The sequence below is a fragment of the Mus caroli genome, chromosome 3 (assembly GCF_900094665.2).
Source record: "Mus caroli chromosome 3, CAROLI_EIJ_v1.1, whole genome shotgun sequence".
NCBI lineage: Eukaryota > Metazoa > Chordata > Mammalia > Rodentia > Muridae > Mus > Mus caroli.
Window position 1 is genome coordinate 120,677,050 of NC_034572.1, and position 12,840 is coordinate 120,689,889.

A 12,840-nucleotide genomic window follows, 5' to 3' on the forward strand; every position below is an offset into this window, starting at 1 on the left:
ACGTTGTCCTTCTTCTTCTAAGGGCACCTGAAATAACTGAATGATTGTGGCCAGTATATTGACATAATTGCTCTCAGTCTGGTAGAGCTCTTTCGCCACCTGCCACCTGGCTGACTGCTTTGGAGGAACTGGAGTAGAACTTCTAGAAGACTTAGCACAGGACTTCGGTGTTTCTCCATAGTGGATGCTGGACTCGGGTGTGTTGGAGATATCCAGGAGTGATCCAATAGAAAGAGAGTGCTCAGCTGAGGGCCGCTTACAGGGAGGGAAAGGAGAGAGGTCAGTCTCCCTGGAGAGCTGAGCCAGGGTCTCTTTCAATCTCCGTCTCTTGCGGTTGCTGTTTGGAGTACTTAGAGAAAGCAGAGACACCGATTTCTTGAGCTCAGGAGTATTAGCCTTTTCGTACAAATACATAGTCTCTCCTGCACGAGCATCCATCTGAATGCTTCCCCAGAACCACTCTTGCTTGACAACAAAAAGTTTCTTTGAAGGTTCAAATGGAAGGTCCTTTACTGTATTCTCTTCAACAATAAGGTGAGTGCACCTTTCATCCCCAACTGGTAAATAGCTACCTCCTTGCATTTCAGTCATTTCTTCCATACTATGTTTCTCTTCATCTGAAAATCCCAGGAAACTTAAAATGCAATCTTGGAATGGAGGAACTTTACATTCATTTCTAAAGTCATCAACTGCTGCACAAAAACAACTGCTGTTCATTGTGTCTTTCCCATGCTTTATAAATCCATTCTGGCCTCATAATTGGAGTGCCCAGGCTCACAGCAACCCTAAATTTTTCGCCTTGTGTACAATTTGCCACCAGATGTGTTACTTTGGAATTACATTCTTTTCGAATAACTCCACCCATATGATGAACCAATGTCACCAATTTGACAAGCTCCTCCTTCTTCCTGAATCCAGTGAAGCAGAGCACCAGGTTCAGCATAGTTGTACAATACAGCGGCCGGCAGGAAAACGGCAAGGGCTCTCCCCTTTGTGCACAGTTGAGTATAACTGGTGGTCCAACAATCCTACAATCAGCCTTGTATAAGTCATTGAAGACAGAATTCTGGAAGTCAGTAACTACAAATATATTCTCAAATTCTGGGGAATCCAAACTTTCAAATTCTTCCATTGAGTCCATCTTTACACAGGGCACTTTCATTTCCATATTAATAATACTTTTTATTAATTTTTCCTCTGATTTTCCAGGACAACTTTCTTTTATCTTTATAACAGGGACTTCCATTATCTTAATAGTCTTTAAGGCCGTTAGAAGTTCTTCTTGTTTCCCAGCATCCTGGACCATTATCACTCTTGCTTCAACCTGCGGCATTTCTTCATCAACATTTGAAGTAGACGCCAAGCACAAGTTTTCCTTGGACATTTCAGTAACTTTAGAGTCAAACACTGAAGAGTCTGCCAAGCTAGTTATCTCAGTAGGAGATGGTAACACGCTGTCGTCAGCCATTGTTGGCACTACTTTATGAAGGCACGCTCAGAGATTTTAAAAAGTAACCACTGCGGCGCAGTCCTCGCTTAGCCTTCTCAAACACTGAGTCTCCTCCTCACAGGCGCCGCCATGGCTCGAGGGAGGCTGCCGCCTCCGATTCAAAAAAACCCAATCGCTCTCTCTAAGAGCCATGCTGATTCTGGGTAGGATTTATTTTATTAATAAAAATGTCTCACTTCCAAAAGCAATATCTAAAGAATATCCACAGTTACGAAGGAGAGGTTGTTATAGATTCATAAGAATGAAAAGTGAAGGCGGGGCTCTAACTCAGTGGTGGAGCATTTGCCTCCCAAGAGAGAAAGACTAGAACAGGGGACAGGTTGGCAGCATCGCACAGGTACCTTAGATACACATGGCCACTGTGTAAAAGACAAGACAGATCCATGGGTGTGGAGCATCAGAGAGTCAGTCACTTTGTCCATTTCTGTCTTCCCGTTAATAATACCAGTTTCTGCACACTTCTTCCTAGCCACTTTGGAGACTCCATCTTTGTCCACATCTTGGTCTCTTCGGTGTGAACAGAATTCCTGTTCACAACTTTTTTATTACTCCTTGGATGGGAGGCCTTGACTTTTTCTTTCTAGGACTTGTCTTAAGGCACAGGCAGAGTGATATAGACTGACTTGTGATATACACCTCACCTTTGGAGTTGTAGCTCAGTTGTAGAGCACTTGTTTAGTGTCTTAGTTAGGGTTTTACTGCTGTGAACAGACACCACATTTACTATTCTTATAAGACCAACATTTAATTGGGGCTGGTTTACAGGTTCAGGGGTTCAGTCCATTATCATCAAGGCTGGAACATGGCAGCACCCAGGCAGGCATAGTACAGGATAAGCTGAGAGTTCTACATCTTCATCTGAAGGCTACTAGAATACTGGCTTCCAGGCAGCTAGAATGAGAGTCTTAAAACCCACACCCACAGTGGCACTCCTACTTCAACAAGGCCACACCTCCTAATAGTGCCACTCCCAGGGCCAAGCATATACAAGCCATCACACTTAGCAAGTGTAAGGTTCTTACTTCAATCTCTAACACCACCACCATCAAAAAAAAAAAAAAAGTTTAGTAATTTTTCGAACCAGCCATGGTAGTACATGCCTGTAATAGTCAAGGTACAAACAGAAGGATGAGTTCAAGGCTACCGTTAGCTAGTGAGTTTGAAATGAGCTTGGCTTACTTGAGACCCTGTCTCAAAAGTAAAAAGTAAATACCTTAGAGCCAGACTTGGTGGCGCATGCCTATAATCCTAGCATTCAACATGCAGAAGCAAGGGGATCATAAGCCTGAGCTATATATGAAAAGCCTACATTTTTCTTACAGTCAAAATACAACACCTTGGGAATTAGACTGGGGGGGGGGGGGGGGGGTGGAGGCGCGAAGGGGATTTTTTTTATGACCTCATGATGCAAATGACCTATTTATCTCTTTATTCCGCTTACCCTGAGTCTGACCAATGCACAGCCTATAACTGAAACATGAACACAATAATAAGGAAAGAAAATTTAGGGGACAACTGGTAGTATAGACAACATGCATATGGTCCTGGGGGTCCCATCCATAGTGTAGAGAGAGACAGAGAGTGAGCAAGAGAATGAACAATAATTACGAACTCAGTGGCTTTTTCCAGAACAACGTTGACATAATAATAAGGCAGAAGCACAGTGTATTGAGAGTTAGACAAGTACGGTGGCACACATTCTAGCATTTGGGAGGCATAACAAGTGTCTTAGTCAGCGTTTTATTGCTACGATGAAGCACCACGACAAGAAAGCAAGTTGGGAGGAAAGGGTTTATTCAGCTTACACTTCCACATCCCAATCCATCATTTGGAGGAAATCAGGACAGGAACTCAAGCAGGGCTGGAACCCAGAGGCAGGAGCTTATGCAGAGGCCATGGAGGAGTGCTGCTTACTGGCTTGCTTCCCCTGGCTTGCTCAGCCTGCCTTCTTAAAGAACCCAGGACCACCAGCCCAGGGACTCCACCTGCTACATTGATCTGTTAAGAAAATTCTCTAAAACTGGTTCTCATGGAAGCATTTCCTCAACTGTGCCTCCTTTCTCTGTGAATCTAGCTTGTATCAAGTTGACAAAACCAGCTAATATAGCAAGATTCTGGTCCAAAAAGTTTTTCTGCTTCTAACTCTAAAGGAAAGGACCAAATTCATTTGGGGAATCCTGCCATTTCAAAAAGTAAAGAAGAAATCACTGGAGAAGAAAGAGATTCAACGCATCCAAAGTCCTATATGTGAAGGAAAACCAACTGACTCAAAGGAACTATAAACCAATCCAAGGGACTGTTTCCTTCCTACCTGGGCCCTGGCTGGGCACTTCTTCAGCCATAACACCAGAGGGAAGAGGCACAAAGTAAGTTTGCTGTTGTTTTTGAATTTGTGGAGTTAGCCCTTCTGGAGAATCCCACCTAGGGACATTCACAACTGTGTAAGCCCTCTACCTCACCTATATTCACAGCCCTCAACAGCAGTTTTGATTCCAAGCCCCAAACCTCCAACGTTAAGACAACTCGCCCCAAAAATGCCCCAACATTTAAAAGTAACTTTTAGAAATCCATGTTTTTATAAACCCTCCCCAGTAAACCTCTGGCAGACATTTCCACAGTGGTATTTAGTGATCACTCTCTACACACTGGCAACATAAAAGTCAAGAAGACTCAGAGGAAAGGGGGAGGTGACTAATTTCCCAGACGACAACAGACTCCATCAATCACATCCCTGAGTTACAGCTCTCCTACCCAACTTATCCAGCCCCAAGAGAGGGCTCCAGGTGCCGACCTTTCTCTAATTGGTTTCTATCCCCACACCTTCCTCTTAAGTCATCATTTTCTGGGGTAATTGGTACCTATAAATTCTTGCTAGAGTCAGTTTTCTTTCATTGAAAAGGTGCTTATATTGCAAACCTAAGGAGCAATTATAGATTCTATGTTTAACTAGCTTCCTTCTTGCCATTTAATATCTAGTGTTATTTGCTGCATCCTGTCATGATATTTATCAAGAATAGGCAGAAACGCACCCAAGTAAATAATGTTAGTATTAGAGCCCCACTTTCAGAAAAAAAAATTGTCATAGGAATAGATCATCATTTACCTCTTCTGATTTGGCAATATATGTTGCACTACTAATCTATTATTGGAAATGCATTCCTCCATGTCTTTTGTTAAGTGAACATCTTGCCAGAATGTTTGGTAGCTCTTTTGTTATTTGATGAGTGACCGTATCTCTTCCTACAGCAGCACTTCTTCTCTGGGTATACCAAGATCATGGGGACAGGAGCTGGAAGAACCAGGCCCTTCCTTCTAAAATGCATGGTTGTTTTCAGTGTAAAGAAGAGTTCAACATGTTTTTCCTTATATTACACAGTAAATTCCTTCTGCTATCCCACAAGATGAATTCATATTCCCGATTCGAGAAGTAGCTGTTTCATATAGTCGAGTGGAACCATAATTTTTCGAATATTGAAAAGTCAACTTCTTGGTCTGGGTATTGTGACACAAGCCTTTAATCTCAGTGTTCAAGAGGCAGAGGCTCGTGGGCCTCTGTGAGTTTGAGGGTAGCCTCAACTACATAACAAGTTTTAGGATAGCCAAGGCTATATAGTGAGACTCTGTATCAAAAATTTAAAAAAAGAAAGAATGTAAGAAAGTCAGTTTCCTTCTTCATTGGCTCTTAGCAACCGTAGCACTAACTCAGTGTTTACCCCAGCAAATGCACAGAACTTTCTGGCTTATTTGCTCCATAATTCAGCTCATAATTAAGTTTATATAAACCCATATAACCTTTGCCTTAGTCATCTTACTTATTTTTAACTTGGTTTTCAGCTTTCTCTGAAAATATCACGAATTTTCTCAAAATTCAATCAAGTAACTAGATGTATGGATTGAGAGCTAAATGATAACTTCACCTGATATTGAGTTTCTATGGATTCCTCCCTAAGTCATTTACCAGCAATAAGGGCCAGGCACTTACTCTTGAGAATTTGACTTTAAAGAGATAAACCAAAACAATGTGTGATAAAATGTGATTTGCAATATGATAAACAAAAGAAGCACAATTAAAGTCTTACAGGACTGGCCAACCTGTGCTAAAGGCTAACCAAGAGCTCGGTGGATCAGGAGAAGCCCTGAACCCTGTGTCAAGGCTGCTATAAGTCTGAAGCTAGTGAGTCCCATCGTAATCACTTCAGCGATATCACAGTCCCCAAAGGGAAAAGATCATGGTGACATTTAGATGCAACTGTGCCGTGGTTCCAAGACCATTTTCTCATCGGAGATTGGTTCTGAGATGGCAGAATATCATAGTAAAATTTTCTATCCATCATCCATGAAAACATTCAAGACCCTATCCTTACTTTTCAAAACAATTTTATAATTACAGTCACAGAATTGGTGTGTGTGTGTGTTATTCTCAATATTTCCAATATATATGCTGTTCTTAGGGCTGGAGAGGTGGGTTAGCAGTTAAGAGCAGTAGCTGCTCTTCCAGAGGACCCAGGTTCAATTCCTTGCACCCACATGGCAGCTAACAACCACCTGTAACTCCAGTCCCAGGAGATGCAACACTCTCCTGGACTCTTCAGCTACCAGGTATGTGTGTGGTGCACATACACACACGCAGTGCTCCTCACCTAGGAGGTGTACAGAATCAGCTCTAATAGGCCTTTTTGATTTACTGTTTCAGCGCAATGTATATAAGTTTTGGAATGAAAAAAAAAACCTTATCAAAGGCAACATGTTTCAAGCATAAGGCATTGCCCTTGGCATAGTCTTCAACATATTCACTTATTTTATTTTTTTAAACATGTGTGTGTGTGTAGGTTTATGGATGTGAATGCAGAGGCAAGAGAAGTCAGAGTTAGAGCTAGAGTCATAGGCATATGAAAAAAAAAAAAAAACGGACTAGGATATTGTCTAGTGTCTAGTTACAGTGTTGGCTTGCCACGTGCAAGACCCAAAGTTCCAACTACAGACACACACACACACACACACACACACACACACACACGATAACTTTGTAAAATTTACTTGCAATCAAACTACAAAGAATTCTCATTACTTGTCTTCATGCTTACATGTATTAAAGCCTAAAATCTGTGGGGCGAATTTTTGCAATGTTTATGATATTTATTACAGAACATCTTTTGACATAAGACTATCTCCTAATCTTTCACAGGCTGCTACACGCTCATTTTGCAAAGTGATACTCTAAGGACCCCCTGCCAATATTGGGAACTCTCTCTTGGGGATTAGAGTACTGTGCTCTGGTATCTAACCCATGGCGGGATAAGCAAGTACGCAAGCACTAGCTTCACCCCCAACACAATGTCGAGAGCTCTCAGCTAAACCAGACGGGAGACCTCGAAATGCTTTGGAGAGCTAAGGAAGCAGTGCTGAACCCAGCATCCCCATGTTAGTCCGAAGAAGACTAGCTCCCCACAGATGTCCATCTCCCAATCCCCAAGATCCATGTGTGTTACCTTGTGTGTGTGGCAAAAGGGACTTTGTAGGACAGGAAAGATCATCCTAGACTGTCCCAGTGGCCTAGCATCACCTGGGTCCTCATATGAGGGAAAGAAAAGAAAGAAGTAAAAACAAAACAAAACCAACCAAACAAACAAACAAACAGTGCCTGGCCCATAGCCTCCTCTAGTGAAAGGGACTTCAGCTCTCCAGCCTGCACACAAATACATTTGTGTTCTTTTAAGTGACTAATTGTTAAAATTTCTTTCTTTCTCTTTCTTTTGTTGTTGTTGTTGGGTTTTGTTTTGGGGTTTTTTTGGTTGCTTTTTTGTTTTTTGTTTGGTTTTTTTTTTCTGTTTGTTTGTTTTAAGAGGAGGGGTTCTCTCTCCATAGTCCTGGCTGTCCTGGAATGTCCTTATACAGACCAGGCTAGCTGGAGAACTCCCAGAGAATCATGTACCTCTGCCTTCTGGGTGTTAGAATTAAAGTCATCCACCACCAAGCTCAGCTGTTGAAACTTCTTAGAGAGGTAATAGAAGATATAAGGAGGAAGAGAGAGAGAGAGAGAGAGAGAGAGAGAGAGAGAGAGAGAGAGAGAGAGAGACTAATAGTTAAAGGTAAAAAGTGATTTAAAAAGCTTAAAGCTGGGGGCTGGTGAGATGGCTCAGTGGTTAAGAGCGCCGGCTGCTCTTCCAAAGGTCCTGAGTTCAAATCCCAGCAACCACATGGTGGCTCACAACCATCCTTAACGAAATCTGATGTCCTCTTCTGGAGTGTCTGAAGACGGCTACAGTGTACTTACATATAATAAATAAATAAATTTAAAAAAAAAAAGCTTAAAGCTTTCCAAAGGAAAAAATGCAGAACTGCCTGTCTGCCTCTGCTTCCTCCTAAGTTTATGCCTGCCGCTGCTACCATCTTCTGCCACCGATCCACCTTCTTCTGCTTTACAATGTTGACTGAATAGCAGTAATTTTCTCAAGGGAGCTTCTGGCCTACAGTACAGCGTTGGAACTATTGAGCATCCAGCTTCATGCACTGAGCAGTTACCCAGTTTTCTGCATCTCCAGAATGCAGACAGCCATTGTTGAGCTACCCCAGCAACTGTTGTTTAAGCCATCCAAAGACTACCCTTTAAAATGCCATATATAAATTCTGTCTAATCTGTTCCCCTGGCAAATCCTACCTAATAGAAATAGCACTCACAGAACTCACCCACATCTCAGGGTGCACTGAGATCCGCTTCAAGCCAAGTGTCTGCCATCTGGGATCGAATGTGAAAAGATTACACAGAACCCGAAAGAGAAATCAAGTCAAATAACTTCACACCAGGCATTGGATTCGGCTCCAGTACATCTCTCTTGGCTCGCCTTTCCACATGTGCTGCTAGTGACTCACATTACCCACTATACCATATCAACACCTTTACACGCCTAAGGTGAAACTCATGTTTTTTAAAATAATTTTAAAAATGTTTAGCTCAGGAACTATGCACTAGTTTCTTTGTAATGTATACTTGCTTAAACAGAGGATGTGGTGTTATCTCTAAAAACGGTGGATCACGTCAGTCAACATCACATCAGTCAACAAAGAACCAGATCTGCAACAGGGTTTGATTTTTGTGGGGGTTTGTGTGTGTGTGTGTGTGTCTAGATTATAAAGTAAGAGCAAAGGGAGATATTTAATTTCTTTTCTGAAACAGAAGAAACAAACCCTGCGGGATTAACTAGGGCAATTTGGGGGTGGAGAGCTGGTGGGGGGGGAGCTTCCAGACTTGTCCTTTATGTACTTCATAGAGGAGAGAAGACACCATTTTGACCAAAAGTTAAAAAGAAACCTGTATTTAATGCACCATCATGAAATGCTTACACTTTAAATCCCACTAAACTTCTGCTCCTACCACTTTAAATGTGTTTTTTTCCAGTAGGTGGCTGAATACAGAGGTGGTGTGATGACTTTACACAGCACTACACAACCTGGTTGGAATCTAGCTCTGCTCACCGACTTTAAGCAAATTCTTTAACTTCCCTGATTCCTAATCCTTAAATGAAGATGACACAGAACCTTCACTGCTCTGCTCAGCATAACCACACATTATGTATGTGTTCATTAGCTGTGCATTTTTCCTTCCTAAATGAATTCTCATAATATTCTGTTTCAGCTATCTCCCCCCCGCCCTTTGAACATCGCAGAAGTGTGTTATAAGGTTTCTAGAGACACAAACACAAACACTGGGCTCTACCTGCTATTCTCCCTTTACCCAGAACCTGTCCTCATCCACGACTCTGACCTCTCTGACAGCAGAATTCACACCACTTCCTGATCCACACAACACCTCGACCTTCTCCCACCAAGCTGAGCCAAATGTTCCTATCCTCAGGAGCCTCTAAGAAGTAATGCTGAGTGAGAGCTCCCTGTAAGGCAGTGGTTCTCAAACTGTGGGTTGCCTAAAACCATCCTGCATATCCAATATTTACATTATCAGATTCATAACAGTAGCAAAATTACAGTTACAAAGCAGCAAGGAAAATGATTTTATGGTTGGGGAACTACGTGAGGAACTGTATTAAAGGGCCACAGCATCAGGATGATTGACAGCCACTGCACTGTCCTCTGCACGCCGACTGTCCATCACTCTAATACCTACTTCACTTTGCCATGTTGTTGGCCACGTGCAGAAATCATTGCAGGAACTGGGAAATTCCAAAACCCAACTCAGATCTCAGTGTTAATAGGACTCATGGAGAATCCTGCCGCTGGTTTAGAGACCGCACCCCAGGAACCCTGCCCATCCTGGTACAGATCTTCAACCTAGAGCCAGCTGACAAAGGATGGGCAAGGACCAGGACCATGTACCTCCAGCGCAAGGCACAGTGATGGCTCAGGAAGAGAGAAAGCATCAGTCTTCCCCAGGGATGAGCCCCCAAAATGATTGTCCAGTACCAAGCGGTCAGCATTTAAAACATACACACAAGTAACGTTGAAAAAATTCAGCAGGTTGTGTTGATACTTTTATTCATTTGTCAAGCTGTAAGTGTGGGAGGGAATAGGGGAAGGCAAGGGGATGGTTGAAGGGAGGAGAGAGGGGGAAATGATATGATTATTAATTGTATTTTAATTAAAAGTAAGCTAATTGCTGTAGAATGAAGGAAAAAACGTTTGTTCTTCTCAGGTGGGAACAACGACCCATTGTTTCTCATATAAAGAAGAGTGACCTTGGCGGAAACAGTCACAAACACAGCCTTTGTTATGGCTCTTGTCTTTGTTGGAAGGTTTTTGAAATCTGGTCCCACACTAATGGCTCAGGCTGGCCTTGAACTTATGGCATCTTCCTGCCTCAGCCTCCAAAGTATTGTGATGATTTTTATCAGTACTCAGACATGGAACGAATAAAGAAGGGACTGGAGAAATGGCTCAGGTGTCGAGAACACTTTAGTGCTCTTACAGAGGACTCAAGTTCAGTTCCCAGCACCCACATAGTGATACCCTGTCTGGAAAAAATATGAAAAATTAAAATAAAATAAGGACCTCTTTGTCCTCGAATCTTTCCTCTCTCTGGATGAATACATTTCTTTTACAGTACTGGAGATTGAACCCAGGGCGTTCAGCATACTAGGCAAGCCACTCAGCCACACCCTTGGCACTCTCCTGTCTGTCATCTATAATTTAATATCTATTAAGAAACAGTGCCATTTGGTGGGTTTGTGGTGTCCCTTGTCTCAATCCAATATGCTGCGTGGCATGCATCTTTACCAAGCCACACTTTAGTACTACAGGACAGCCATTCACATGTGTCAAAATATTTAGCACCAACTACTAGTTAAAGTGTCATTCCTCATTTAAGATAACCTCACGTCAAAACAGACAGAAGGCACGCACTGGAGTGATCAACTGGAACACTTGTCTTCCAGGCTGTTCCTAGAATATGTGTGTGCTCCCGAAGCAGACGCCTCAAAACCCAGCTTGATCTTGGGTAGCGGGAGCCACCTGCTCTTTCCCAGTCCCCCGAGCTGACACTTGGTTATCCTCATCACATCCTTTTCTATTCCTTAACCTTTCTGAATGCCGTGTATCTGAAACCCAGGGATCTTGGGATGAAAACCCAGTGCTTCTCAGCTATTACCTAGGCACACGGGGCAAAGAATTGAAGTAAAACTGGAAAGGGGCCGGCTTTATCGATTGCATAGGCAATGTTCTCCAAAGAGGAGGACAGACCGTCCTGTTGCTTCATGGACACGTGGTGCTCCGGAGAACTGAAAGACTGAAAGCAAGAAGAAGCTGAAAGTCCACAGAGGAAGGAAGGAAAATCGCCCTTTTGTGAGGAGGAAGAGAACTGAGACGAGCCAAAGACAACCTGTAAAAAGTAAAGAAATACCAAGAAAGAGGGAATCTCCCGTTCGCCTGAGTCATCACCAAACATACTGTGCTGCATCAGCTTTAAAGCGAATGCCGTGGATTCTCCGAGAGAGGTCGCAGGGACATCGGCTGCTGGAACTGTAGCTTGTCATAAGCCCTCTGTGCCTGAGTTTGCACACCAACTTCAGGCAGAATGCTAGAAGCGCCCGGGATTCCGATTTCCATCAGGGTAACTCTGTAGTGCCAAAAATGAGCTGGGAACCACTATGAAGCTGGTGTCGGGGGCAAATCAAAGAGGGGGAACCCTCGTCCTGCTTCCATGCTCGTGGGGGATAAAACTACTGTCTGCATTCTACCTGAGCCTCCAGAAAAGCAGGCTATCCCGGTGTGAGCCAGGCCCAGGCAGGCCTCCATGAAGACTACGTAGAACTGCCTTTCATAAAAAAGGGGAAAAAAAAAAACCTGAGAACAGTAAGGGTTCTTTTTTTGTTTCTAATTTCTAAAGACAAACAACCTTTGGAGAAAAAAATTAATCTTTGTCAGTACTCCAACTGGGAACAAATAAAGGTGCTAGAGAGATGGCTCAGTGGTTAAGAGAACTTTACTGCTTTTACAAAGGACCCAAGTTCAGTTCCCAGCACCCAACTCAGGCTGCTCACAACTGCTTGTCCCTCCAGCTTTGGAGGATCCCATGCCCTCTCCTGGCCTCCTCAGGCACTGCACTCACGCGCACAAGCCCACATTACGCACACATGATTAAAAATAAAAATTTTAAAGACAAAGGAAAGAGACAAATGGAGCTGTTAAGCAAAACGGCAAAGTCCAGGGCAGTGGACTCTGCGTATGCTATTTCTTTTTAATGTATACATGCGTGTGCCTGGGTGATTTTATGCGTACCACATGCATGCATATGACCATCAAGGCCAGAGGGTATCAGATCCTCTGGAACTGGAGTTACTGGCAGCTGTGGTGCCGGGAATTGATCCTGGTCTTCTGCAGGAACAGCAAGAATGCTCTCTCTAGCATCTTCTGTGCTAGTTGATTAGTTCTCGGATGATAGCACTTTGGAGACCGAGCAAGTAGATCTCTCTTGCTAGTTCTAGGCCAGCCTGATCTACATTCTGAGCCCCAGGCCATCCACAGCTACATTGTGAGACCCTATCTCAGCAAATGAATGAATAAAGCTTTTAAGTCTAATTAGAAAGTACCTATATAAAAAGACATGTATAGCCCAAGCATGGAGGCACACACTAATAATCGCAGTACCTCAGTGGTAGAGGCCAGATGATCAGGTAGATCACTGTGGTGATTTGAATATGTTCGGGCCATGGGAGCTGGCACTATTAGGAGGTATGGCCTTCTTAGAAATAGTCACTGTGTCACTGTGGGGGGGAGGTTTTGAGGACTCTTTTTTTTTTTTTTTTTTTTTTTTTTTGGTTTTTCGAGACAGGGTTTCTCTGTGTAGCCCTGGCTGTCCTGGAACTCACTTTGTAGGCCAGGCT

The 12,840-nt window shown here is 43.1% G+C and overlaps 1 protein-coding gene and 1 pseudogene across 39 annotated transcripts in view; both read right to left on the reverse strand.

Moving 5' to 3' along the window:
* LOC110291921 overlaps window positions 1-1,612 on the reverse strand; it is a 14,268-nt pseudogene extending 12,656 nt beyond the window's left edge.
* Ank2 (ankyrin 2) overlaps window positions 1-12,840 on the reverse strand; it is a 583,460-nt gene that overhangs the window by 466,940 nt on the left and 103,680 nt on the right. The gene's annotated exons all lie outside the window — the stretch shown is intronic.